The sequence below is a fragment of the Pan troglodytes genome, chromosome 10 (genome assembly GCF_028858775.2).
Source record: "Pan troglodytes isolate AG18354 chromosome 10, NHGRI_mPanTro3-v2.0_pri, whole genome shotgun sequence".
Classification (NCBI taxonomy): domain Eukaryota; kingdom Metazoa; phylum Chordata; class Mammalia; order Primates; family Hominidae; genus Pan; species Pan troglodytes.
The window spans coordinates 32,284,414-32,297,163 of NC_072408.2; the positions used below are offsets into that span (position 1 = coordinate 32,284,414).

Genomic DNA, 12,750 nt, shown 5'->3' on the forward strand with positions numbered 1-12,750 from the left:
AGACCTATAGCTCATATAAATACTCAATATTTGCTTTCCCAGTCTCCTTGCAGTGAAGGGTCAGCTATGTGACCTAGGCTGTACCACATGACCCCAGACCTAGTCTCAGAAACTAGTGCCCCAGGAAGGCAGGGTCAGAAGTTTTCTTTCATCTGGCAGGATCAGTACCGGGGGTTTCAAGGTCAAGTTTCTAATGCAGACATGGATGTGAAATGACTGTGGCAGTGGATGAAGTATAAATGGGCTCCTGGTGCAGACACTGGCAGTGGTAGGAAGTGTTGCATCCTGGCTCTGTGGTGGGGGCAGCTGTTTCCTGCTGTCAGTTCTGCAAATGTCGTGTATTGTTGCTGGCAGGTTTGCTTTGAGTCCTCTCATAGTTACTATCAACTGACCAATATCCTTAAGTTTTTTTTTTTTTCAGACAGTTTCAAACTCACAAAAGTGGAGATCAGATTCAGATTTGATTTTTGACAACAGCACTTCAGAGGTGGTAGTTCTGATTGCAACAGGTCAGGAGGCATACAATGGCCAGCTGTTTCTCTTTTTGTGTTGTTAAGGTTGATCAAGTGGGTTCAGGTATTATCAACCTGGTCCATCTAGTATAACTGTCCAGTCAGCCTTTTTCCTAGTAGTATTGGTTGGCATTAGACTTTTTTTTTCAGAGAGAGTCTTGCTCTTGTCACCCAGGCTGGAGTGCAATGTCGCAATCTCGGCTCACTGCAACCTCTGTCTCCTGGGTTCAAGCGATTCTCCTGCCTGAGCCTCCTGAGTAGCTGGGATTACAGGTGCCCACCACCACGTTCAGCTAATTTTGTATTTTCAGTAGAGATGGGGTTTCACCGCATTGGCCAGGCTGGTCTTGAACTCCGGACCTCAGGTGATCCGCCCACCTTGGCCTCCCAAAATGCTGGGATTACAGGCGTGAGCCACACTGCACCCGGACTTGGTTGGCATTAGAGAATGGCATGGGATAGGATAGGGAATAAAATTAATTCAAGGACAGAAGATTTATGAGAACAACTTACTCCTGTTCATTCCATGTTTTTCCCTGTGACAGCTTTCCTCACCTCTTTGGCCTTAGACCTAGTGGACCTGCCTTTGACTCCTATGGTGTCAGGGTGAACAAGCCATCTTAGAAGTTTATAACTGCAAACCATAAGCAGTTGAGTATGCATATGTTTGTTGGACTTACAACAAAAATGCTCTACACGTAGCAGGTGTTCAGAGAAGGTTAGCTGTTGTTGTCACACACTATTTTAAATCCTATGTTTGTTTGTTTATTTATTTATTTTTTGAGACAGTTTCACTGTTGTTGCCCAGGCTGGAGTGCAATGGCGTGATCTCGGCTCGCCACAACCTCTGCCTTCCGGGTTCAAGCGGTTCTCCTGCCTCAGCCTCCTCAGTAGCTGGGATTACAGGCATGCGCCACCACGCCCAGCTAATTTTATATATATATATACACACACATGTATATAGTATTTAGTAGAGACGGAGTTTCTCCATGTTGGTCAGGCTGGTCTTGAACTCCCAACCTCAGGTGATTCGCCCGCCCCTGACTCCCAAAGTGTTGGGATTACAGGCATGAGCCACTGCGCCTGGCCAAAATCCTGTTTTTAAACTTCATTTGGTAACAAAAATAGTTTCTCATGTTATAACTAATGCTTTGTAAATTGTTTTATGCTATAGATATCCAAAAATGGGTATGTGGATATCCATTTTGAGGATGTGCCATAATTTATTTAACCTCTCCTTATTTTTAGGTATTTAAATAATCTAAAGTTACACTATAGTGTGTATTTGTATAGTTCAGCTTTCTAACCTAGAATTCTCATAGTGTTTAGCAGCCAGGCTCATCTTCTGTGTACAGGGCATTCTGTCCATCAGACAGTACTTTTCTTAGGTAAAAATCACCTAATCTTCTGAAGTGCAATCCAATGGTAGGAATTTGTCAATAAAAGTTTTCAAGCAGCTGAAAATGATGCTGTTCAATCCAAGCACTAAAGTCACTGTATTGAACTTATAAGAAAGTGCACTGGTGCTTTTTCAGAGACTATTTATTCTTCTCTTATGTGTAACTAATCCAGTTTTTCAACTGATTTCCCAACTCTTAAAAAATAAGGGATGGGAAACTAGAAGGCAATTTGAGGAAAGATATTAGATGGAGGCACAGTGGAAACTGAAAGGAGTAACTGACAGGTTGACAGTGATAAAGGATAAGGAAAAATTATAAATTCAGATGGAAGAACACAAAGGCACAAGACTCTAAGCGATATGATGTGTTTCATAGAGATTTACACAGTCAGTCTCCCCAGTCATCGAATTACAGCCTGGAACAGCAATAAATATTCTTAACGATGACTTTGACATTTTAAAAAATGTTTAATATTTTTCTGTTTAAAATAAGGGCACTCCTGGTGCGATGCTCATGGCTGTAATCTCAGCACTTTGGAAGGATGAGGTGGGAAGACTGCTTGAGCCCAGGAGTTCGAGAGCAGCCTGGGCAACATAGTGAGACTCTGTCTCTACAAAAAACTTTTGAAAATTGGCTGGACACAGTGGCACGAACCTATAGTCTCAGCTACTTGGGAGGCTGAGGAGGAGGGATCGCTTGAGCCTGGGACATTGAGGCTGCAGTGAGCCATGATTGCAACCCTCACTCCAGCCTGGGTGATAGAGCAAGACTCTGTCTCAAAAAACAAAACAAAAAACAAAACAACAACAAACCAAGGGCAGTCTGTAAAGCTATAGTGTATAGTGGTAAACAGCCTAGGCTCTGGATCCCAGTCTACTGAGCAATGTCACTTATTTGAGACTGACCTTAGGCATGTACTTAAAGTCTCTAATATTTATTCTTACCTATGAATTTAAAAAAGTAACATTACCTACCTCATGCGGTTGTGCAAAGATTAAATTCGGTAATGCCTTTGAAGCACTTAGCAATGAGCCTGGATAATAAGCACTCAGTAAATTATCGCTATTAAAATAAATAGTTGTAAAACAAAATTCTCTTAAAAAAGTTTTATTAGAAATTATTTTAAAACGATAAAAGGTATCATTAGAAAAATTAATGTAATGAAATTATTTTTTTCTTGATATTGTGTTGGTGAGGCATTAGAGTTGATAAATACTAGTTGATTAATTTAACTTAATTAATCTTTTTTTTTTGAGACAGAGTCTTGCTCTGTCACCCAGGCTGGAGTACAGTGCTGCCATCTCGGCTCACTGCAACCTCCACCTCCCTGGTTCAAGCAATTCTCCTGCCTCAGCCTCCTGAGTAGCTGGGACTACAGGTGCATGCCACCACGCTAGGCTAATTTTTGTATTAGTAGAGATGGGATTTCACCATGTTGGCCAAGCTAATCTTGTACTCTTGACCTCAAATGATCCACCCACCTCGACCTCCCAAAGTGCTGGGATTACAGGTGTGAGCTGCTGCGCCTGGCCAGTTGATTTATTTAAATATCAGCGTCATGATTAAAGTCAGGCATCCTAATTAAAATTTTCTGACTCTTAAACATAAAGCTTTATGTTAATTTAACAAGCAAATTTAACAAATTTAACAATAGCTTCTTGTTGTTCATAGTAGAAAAACAAAACATTTGTTGGCCTTTATTCTTATTGATTTATATGATATACAATACTAGAGGAGATCATTATTCTATTTGATCCAGCAACCCCATATTAATACTACAGTCTTCCAGCCAGGAGATCAGGAGAGGACTTGGTCCTAGCTCTGTCATTAGCTTTCTGTGAAATCCTGAGCAGGTCATTTGGGTTCTTGATCACTGTTTCCTTACCTGTTAAATGAGAACATAACTCAAATGCTCTTGCTGGCCTGAGAGCACAAACAAGGCCACATAATTCCGATGGCTCTTATCAGCTCTTGCTCCACCCAGGTTTCTCACCCTGTAGTCCCTGCAGCCTATTACTTCCGATATCCCTGGGTAGTGGAGTGGGGAGGCATCTCAAATGTTCTCTTCAAGTCTGATCTGGTTTCCCACAATCTCTTATTGCCAAGGTACCTTAGTACCACTTCTTTTGCCAATGCCCTTCCAGAGAGTGATGGCATCAAGGCCATTCATTGTTGATCTTGAGTCCTCAGAGTATCCCAAACTGCACTGAGCCCATGGTACAGTGAGGATCAGGCATGATCTCCACCAGTTCTGCTCGACATTTGTTAACCCAACACCAAACTTGCTCTCCTTACTCTCAGATACTCATGAAGTCATTCACAAAACTAGTTCTTTCAGCATCTATCCTCCAACAAAGTCTCAAAAACAGCTCTTTCAGCTATTGGCAGTTGATTGCCATCTCATTTCCCTCCTCCGTCTGGCTATTACGCCACCCCGAACTTTAATCTTCCTCCCTGACCCTCCCACCCAAAGCAAAAACCAAATCCTTGCCTAGCAACCCATGGAAACATAGAATTATTCAAAAAGAATTGATTTCTTAAAAAAAAAAAAATGCGTAGGCCAGGCGTGGTGGCTCATGCCTGTAATCCCAGCACTTTGGGAGGCCGAGGCGGGTAGATCATGAGGTCAGTAGATTGAGACCCCGTCTCTACTAACAATACAAAAAATTAGCCAGATGTGGTGGCGGGTGCCTGTTGTCCCAGCTGCTTGGGAGGCTTAGGCAGGAGAATGGTGTGAACCCAGGAGGCGGAGGTTGCAGTGAGCCGAGATCGCGCCACTGCGCTCCAGCCTGGGCGACAGAGTGAGACTCCATCTTAAAAAAAAAAAAAAACAAAACTAATGAGGTTCTATATGTAGTTAATGAGGTTCTTTATGTGGTCAATACCAATTTATAAAGAAATTATAGCTGTCCCTCTATATCCATGAGAGACTGGCTCTAGCACCACCTGCAGATACCAAAATCCACAGATGCTCAAGCCTCTTATATAAAGTGGTATAGTATTTGCAGATAACCTACACACATCCTCCTGTACACTTTAAATAATCTCTAGATTACTTATATAATGCGTACACATCTCCTCATTCATGTGGATTCAACATAGTGCTCAGTGTGTGGCAAATTCAAATTTTGCCTTTTGGAACTTTGTGAAGTTTTTTCCCCCTAAATATTTTTGATCCATGGTTGGTTGAATCTACTGATGTGGAACCTATGGATACAGAGAGCCAACTGTATTTCTATTAATGTTTCCAGTTATTTCTATGATATTTAAGAGAACAAAAAATATTTTTATCATCTTTAAGCCTGTTATGAGTCCCTCATGTCACATGGTACACAGCAATCCTGTAATCAAATTCATCCCAGGCCACATTCAGCATCAATGATTAACATGCTGCCCCTGATGCTACTTCATTTCCTGAAGGCTGCCAGAAAGAGGTGGTACAAACAAGAGTTTCCTGACATAACTCCATGTGCATAGGAATGTAAATTTAAAGCTAATCACTGAGAAATAAAAATTTTGAAATTGTTCAATTTTTAAAAATTCACTCTGTTCCTAGCACCACCAGCCAAATAATCCTACCTTAATTCTACCCTAATCCTGTTTTACAGCCTGGACTCAGCTAGACCCTGCTACTAAAACATTAAACCAAAGGATATTGAGGATTCCTTTCCGCTCTGTATCATACGGTTATATACTAAAGGCACATAGTATTGTGAGGGCGATAAATGCAAACAAAATTAAAGAGAACAAAAGACAACAGTACTGAAGGAGCACAGAAAAGAAGAACGACATCAGGGAATGATTATTAGTCTTAGCTTTGGAACTGGAACTTGAAGAATGAGTAAGATTGGCTGGGTGGAGTTGAGATGATACAGTTTGGCTGTGTCCTCACCTGAATCTCACCTTGAATTGTAATAATCCCCACGTGTCAAGGTTGGGGCCAGGTGGAGATAATGGAATCACGGGGGTGGTTTCCCCTATACTGTTCTCATGGTAGTGAATAAGTCTCGCGAGATCTGGTGGTTTTATAAACAGGAGTTCCTCCGCACACGCCCTTTTGCCTGCCGTCACGTAAGTCGTGCTTTTGCTCCTCCTTTGCCTTCTGCCATGATTGTGAGGCCTCCCCAGGCAGGTAAGACTGTGAGTCAATTAAATGTCTTTCCTTTATAAATTACTCAGTTTTGGGTATATCTTTTTTAGCAGTGTGAGAACAAACTAATACATGAGGTAAGGGCAACCCCCAGGAGAGAAAACCATAATAATGTTCTTTTGGAGAAGAACTCTCTCTCCTTTGTTTTTTGTGAGTCTTTCATAATTTTTCTTTTAGCAGTTTGTTTCCATCAGTTACTTTAAATTTAATGCCATCTTCTCACGAACAAATTAGTATTACAAAGCAATTTATTGTCTGATCACTGAGCCAGTTATAACTAAATGCTACTGATTAACATGGATATTTGGTCCTTGCTTAATGTTATTTCAAAAATTAAATTTCCAACTTGTTGAACTGCCTATTCTCAGATCTTTTCATAGGAAATAATCTAGTGCCTTAAGCTGCTTGGACTATACAGGAGCCCATTAAAGCTGATTAAATTTTAATTTTTTTCTAATGAATCCTATTTATATTTATTCTCCCATCATACTGTTACTTATCAAATTAACTCTCTTCACTTGTCACTTTTTTTAATAGAAAAATGGAGCTTATTTTCTGTCCTTTTTAAAGCAAAACATCTAGATTTGTTTTCTGTAGCATGAGATTCATTCTAAGGTGAATTCCTTAGCCTATAAAGCAAGGTTTCTATTTCCTCCTCTTTTTTTTTTTTTGAGACAGAGTCTTGCTCTGTCACCCTGGCTGGAGTGCAGTGGTGTGATCACGGCTCCTGCAGCCTTGACCTCCTGGGCTCTGGTGATCCTCTCACCTCAGCCTCCTGAATAGGTGGAACTACAGGCACGTGCCACAAAGCCCGGCTAATTTTTCTATTTTTTGTAGAGACAGGGTTTCGTCATGTTTCCTGGGCTGGTCTTGAAATCCTGGGCTCAGGTGATCAGTCAGTCTTGGCCTCCCAAAGTGCTAGGATTATAGGCGTGAGCCACTATGCCCTGCCCATGGTTTCTACTTCTAAAACCACCAGAGAGACCTGTTAAAACATCATTTTCATCTATAAAACCAAGTTTTGGTTAGGACATATAGAACACTGAATGGAAAACTACATTAGGATTAACAAAACCTAGTCCTATATTAATTTTGCATCAGATTTGTATCATCCTGGATAAGCACATGGACTTCTGAATTGTGGTCTCTTCATTTCTATCATCATTCCTGTTATGTTTGTGGGAATGGTGGGAGGGTTAAAGCATTGTCAAAAGCCTTAGTTTATTCTTTGAATCTCTGTGGTGCTTTTGAAAACTATTGTCCAATCAACTTAATCTGGGATGAGGTAATATATACAGTAGTTCAATACTAGAAATCATTGCCTGGTGACCAGAGCCAGTGATTTTAGGTACATGAGTTTAAATATAATTTCAAATTTAAACTTAAATGTAACCAAGTAGGTATCTCTTTGTGAAATCTCCCGTACTATCCTAGAAGTTTAATTTCTCCTTTCTAATTCTGTACCTTGTATAACTAATCTGGCACATATCTTGATATACTGTAATTTTTAGGGTCCACTATTGTACTGCACATTCCTTAAGGAAAAGGGCTGGACTTCATTTATTCTCAAGGGGAGCAGGGTGGAGAATGAGTAAGACACAGGCTCAAAAGCCAACCTGCTGGCTTTAAATCCAGGTTACACCACTGGCCGTCTCTGTGATCTTAATATCTCCCTCCCATAGTTTTCTCAGTTTTAAAATGAAGACATTAATAAAAGCATCTTGCTAGTTGGGATTAAATAAATGAATATATGTCATTGGGGTCAATTCAAGTTTTATAGGCCTAAAGTTTAAACAATTTTGTAGAACTCCTTAAGAGAAAGAAAACAAAATTTAGTGTGGAAATAGATATATTTAAAGTGATGAAAGAACAAGTTACACACACACAAAAAACACAGAATGTAGCAAGATATCTTAAGAAAACTAAGAGCCTAATATACCTCTATAATTTTTCCTTCTTTTTTGGCTATATGTTCTTTGATTGCATTTTCATACAAAAAGTTTACTTGAGATAACACAAAGATTTTAATAGTTAGCATAGCTGATTGAAGTTTGTTTTTTATTAATCATTTGGAAACGTTTATCTCTGCTTTACAACTCATCAGTAGTGTCATACACATTTTTAGGATTATTGTCAAATTTGGGAAAGCCTCTATCAAGATATTTCTGGCCTGCAACTTCATGTTACAATGGCTGGTGAGTTTTCATGATGAGTGGTTGGAGCATTCCTGGAGGTCAGTCCAACACTGAATGACTAAAAATAGATTGCTTCTACAAGACAGTGACTGCCAAACACAAATATTCTCTAGAACAGAAACTAAATATATGATGAATTTAATTTCCCCTTAACTGGATCTGCAAAATTCTTGTGGTAACTTCCATGCCACTCAACATGACATTTTGCAGAATTTTAGGATGTATCTGTTTAGGTGAACACATTGCTAAAACCTCTTCCAAAGTTTTGAAAGGGGCTGTGGAAATGAGGGGACCTGAACGTTAGCTTCATTAGCTTCATGGTAATCTGCCTGCTGCTTACTAAGAACTGTGTAACAAGTGACTATTCCAGCACAGTTAGCACAGCACACAAGCAGGGGCACACCAAAGACTCAAACCGCTAGAAAGACATCTTCCTTCTTCATCCTAGCTGAGAGTTAATTCCTCAGTGTGGAAGAAATTAAGACTGCTACCAGCCTTCCTTGAATTCCCTCCAAACCCATGTGAGTAAACTTCTGCATCATTTTCTCTGCTTAGCACTCTATTTTCTCACCAAACTGATGCCCTGTCAGGAGTTCCAGTTCATTTGGCTAGAGTGAGAACATCTGTTTAAGTTATCTGTTGTTGCCTAACAAATGTCAAAGAAAAAAATTATTCGTGACACTCGGTAAAGCACAGTAAGGCAGACATTTTTCAGAACATCTTGGTAGGTGAAGGGATGGCACAGTGGGGTCTTACAGTAGGGGAGAGAGATTGTGCTCAACCTCAAACAACAAAAAAGTGGACATTTCTATCTAGAAAAAGCAGGGTGGGGTCAGTGGGTGGAAAATTACTAACTGGAAACATCAGGGGTAAGGGAAGATTCTGGCTGAACTGACCTAACAGGATTCTTGCTAAAGGCAGGCAGTGCTGATCAGACATCACCTGGATGCCGGTGGAGGGGGAGGAAAATGATCAGGTATCGAAGGTGATCAGATACTGAGGATGGGGAATTCTGGCTAAATGGACTTGGCAGGATTCTTGTTAAAATTGCATTCTATAAGGAAGGATACCGGAGTCCAAGAAGAGACTGATCTAACTTTGATTCTTTGTCACAAAGTATCGAAAAACAGCTGCTTAAAACAACAATTTTATTGTTCATAATTCTGTGGGTTAGGAATTAGGTGTGGTTCACTGGGTATATCTCATCTCCCTTCCATGTAGTATCAGCTGGGGTCACACATGCTGTTGCATTCAGCTGAGAGCTCAGCTGGGGCTGCAACATTCAAGATGGCTTCACTCACATGGCACCTAGGCTGAGTGTGACTGGAATGGCTGAGGACTGGCTGGATCTCTTTCTCTCTGTCTCCTGGAAATCCAATATTTAACAGCACAACTCTTGCTTCCATGCTGGCTGGATCCTAACACAATGAAAATGGAAGCTGCCAGGTCTCCAAAAGGACAGACCCAAACTGGCACTGAGTATTGCTGCTACATTTTCTTGGCCAAAACAAGTCACAAGTGAGCCCAGATTCAAAGGGAAGAAAGATAGGTTCTACCTCTTGATGGGAGAGGCAACATGCATGTTGGTGGCCGTCTTTACAGACAATTTTCTACAATGTGTCCTCTGGCCACAACAATTCATGTCTCTCCGATAGGCAAAATATACCCAACCTCCTTTCCTTCTCTCTACCTGCTAAAGCCTCATCTAGTTACCCATTAGACTTAAACTCCAGTCTGCATCCAGTCCTGATAGCTCTCTGTAGAGAAAAAGAGACTTTGTAAAGAGAGAGACCATGCAGAGTGGAAACAGTGGATCCAGGTTGACAGCCAGCACCAAAGCCCCAGATGGATGAGCAAGACCATCTTGGACCCTCCAGCCCTAGTTGAGGGTCTCAGACAGCACCATGTGGAGTGGAGAAGAACCACCTCAACTGATCCCTGCTGGAATTTGTAACCCACAGAGTCATAAGTAATAAAATTATTGTTTTAAGCCACTAAATTTTTGGATATTATGCAGCAATAGCTAGCTGAAGCAATATTCGACTTAGACTTTATCTTCATTTATTTCTTGCTTCTTTTATTACCGTAGGATTTGCCTTGGATTCACCTTTTGTCATTAAGCCTGACATTGAGTTTCCATTCCTCCACCCTGTGTCCCTTAAGCTTGTTTGCCCCAGATTCCTCATTCTCCGTATCAGTGTCTGTGGCCAAAATCATCAAATGTTTCATGCCTCCCTTCCATACAACAAAGATCATTGGATTTGTGATTAGGAACTCATAAGTTTCCATTTCCATGACAGATATGTGGATAAGAGCCAGGTTGTGAGATTGAGGAGTGGTGAAAAAAACCCAAAAATAGCCCGTGTAAACTTTACAAAGTTTGAGAATAAAAGGAGAGTAGGGGATGGGGAGATAGGTTAAGGGGGATAGGGATGGGGCTAAAAGAGGAAAAAAGAAATAAATAGAAATTATATAAATAAAAATAGATGTGTATATAGATATTTACACATCTATATACCTGTACCTGTCTATACTTGTACCTGTCTGTGTATCTACATCTATATCTTTATTCCAGGCCAAGATGTGACTATTTGAAGACCTGAAGTAGTTCTGAAAAGATTTAGGAAATATAAATCCAAGGTGTCTAAAATCTCACAAAATTACCAAGGATGATGATTGAGAAAGCATAGAGAGCAAAGTTATGAGTCAGAAATACAAACTTCTTGTGGAAAATGACTGAAACAAATCCTTCATACAGTATCATATTTCATGACAAAATTAGATTAAGAAAATCCCATCACATGCAGGGGAAAATAATTGTGACTTGCCAGCTTCTCTATCTTCAAATAAGCTTATGCTGAAGATAGAAAATCAAGGAAGCAGACAAAATGTTGAAAATTCCATAAGAGACTGCATGACACACCTGGCATATGAGGCAATTATGATCTTATATTTACTAATATTACTGTTCTAACAAGCTCCTCAGTGCGATATTCTGAAACATTACCATCTGGCAGAAATCAAAAGTAAATGTCTCAAAATTCACTACATACCCTGAGAGAGAATTTAAAGAGACAATTATATATTCAGTATCTTCAAATCCATGGAAATACCTGTTACACTGAAATGGTTCTAGGATACGGTACAACAGTGAATTTTGTGAGGATTAAAAATGCCTTCATGGGATGGAAGATTATCATATCTCTACTTCCAATGCAAATGAGAGACTAGTTCCTAAATCACATACTATAGTATCACTATATACTCATGAAATAGTACTTCCAGAGACAGAAAATCAAGTTGCCCTAAAAATGACATCACGAAGGGCTCACTCGTATACAAATGGCAGCAATAGCCTGACAGCCTTACCACAAAAGGTTACCTCAGGCAAGAAAATGATATATGTGATCATTTTACCAAATGTTTTGTCATGACATAATGAGTTGCCATTTTTCTGTTTCCTGTAACACTTTCCTTGCCCCCTCCCCTACCTACATGGTTTTTGTTCCATCAACACCTCACTTCTAGGTACCAGTAATTGAGTCAGTTTTTGCTGTGGTAACGCTGCAGAAAAACAAGCTAAATATATTCATTTTCACAATACATGTGGCTTCAGGCTGCAGATGACTGAGGGCTGGCTCTATGTGTCTTCTCTTCTTAGTTTGGGACTTGGTCAAAAGAGCCACCTCTCACTGCACATGCTGTTCTGTCATGGCAGAAGATGGGAACAGCAAGCTGTGATGAATCAAGCAATTGTGCTTAAAGCTTTTGTGCAGAATCGGCACATTGCTACTTCTGCTCACATCCTGTTGGCCAAAGTGTGTCATAATATCACATGGCCAACCCCCAAAATCAAGGAGGTGAGGAGAAATACTCCTTTCATAGTGACCACCTTACACGACAAAGGGCGTGGGTGGGATATTCTATTACAAAGAGGGGCTGGGCGTGGTGGCTCACACCTGTAATCCCAGCACATTGGGAGGCCGAGGCAGGTGGATCACTTGAAGTCAGGAGTTCAAAACCAGCCTGGTCAACGTGGTGAAACCCCATCTTTACTAAAAATACAAAAATTAGCTGGGCGTGGTGGTACACACCTATAATCTCGCTACTCGGGAGGCTGAGGCACGAGAATCGCTTGAGCCTGGGAGGCAGAGTTTGCAGTGAGCTGAGATTGTGCCACTGCACTTCAGCCTAGGTGACAGAGTGTGACTCTGTCTCAAACAAAAACCAAACCAAAGGAAAAGAAAACCCCAAAATCAAACAGGGAGCAAGGAGTTGGAAACAATAATCTATTGTCACTTCAAAATAGTTCCTTATTTCAGGGTGACATTAGTTCATTCATTCATGAATTCAACACTTATTGAGTACCAAATATATACTGGATATTGCTCTTAGTGCTTGGACTACCTCAGCAGACAAAACAGACAAAGCCTTCTCTCATGAGGTTTATATTCTAGCTGGTATTTCTAAATAGAGTATTGGAACCTACACTT

The 12,750-nt window shown here is 40.4% G+C and overlaps 1 protein-coding gene across 1 annotated transcript in view; it reads left to right on the forward strand.

Annotated features, from left to right (window-relative positions):
* The first annotated feature begins 5,971 nt into the window (after nucleotides 1-5,971).
* Nucleotides 5,972-12,750, forward strand: part of LOC743902 (T-box transcription factor TBX20-like) — a 59,125-nt gene continuing 52,346 nt past the window's right edge. The window contains exon 1 of the mRNA XM_016923114.3: nucleotides 5,972-6,044. The gene's annotated coding sequence lies outside the window, so the exon portion shown is untranslated. The remainder of the gene's footprint in view (nucleotides 6,045-12,750) is intronic.